A 473-nucleotide genomic window follows, 5' to 3' on the forward strand; every position below is an offset into this window, starting at 1 on the left:
TTTTTTTTTTTTTTGCTTTTTGGGAGCTTACCGGCAGGGATCCGGGGTTGCTCAGGTCAATTCCTGAGGTACTGCTATAAGGCGAAACCTGTCTTTATCATACTGTGAGGCATGGCGACCTCCACTGATACAACTATTATTACAAGTTGTTCTTCTCAAGAATTCAATAAAAGAAAAGGAAAAATATAAAACAAAGCAAACAAAGCACTTCGATTTACCAAAAGAAAGTGAAAAATAACATGGAACTGTCTCCCCGACAACGACGCCAAAAACTTGTTTGAGATTTAAAATGTAACCGCAAGCGTACGGATCAGTGTAGCTACGGGTTGAACACAGGGAGAGCAGCCACTTTATTTTTTTATCTCTTTTAATAATGCGAAAGTGAACCGATTAATGGTTGTGATCTAATTCTAATTACCGTCCTAAACATATGTATCTAAAATAACGTCCTAACCATTCGTCATCTAAGAATT

Source organism: Macadamia integrifolia, chromosome 10 (genome assembly GCF_013358625.1).
Source record: "Macadamia integrifolia cultivar HAES 741 chromosome 10, SCU_Mint_v3, whole genome shotgun sequence".
Taxonomy (NCBI): Eukaryota; Viridiplantae; Streptophyta; class Magnoliopsida; order Proteales; family Proteaceae; genus Macadamia; species Macadamia integrifolia.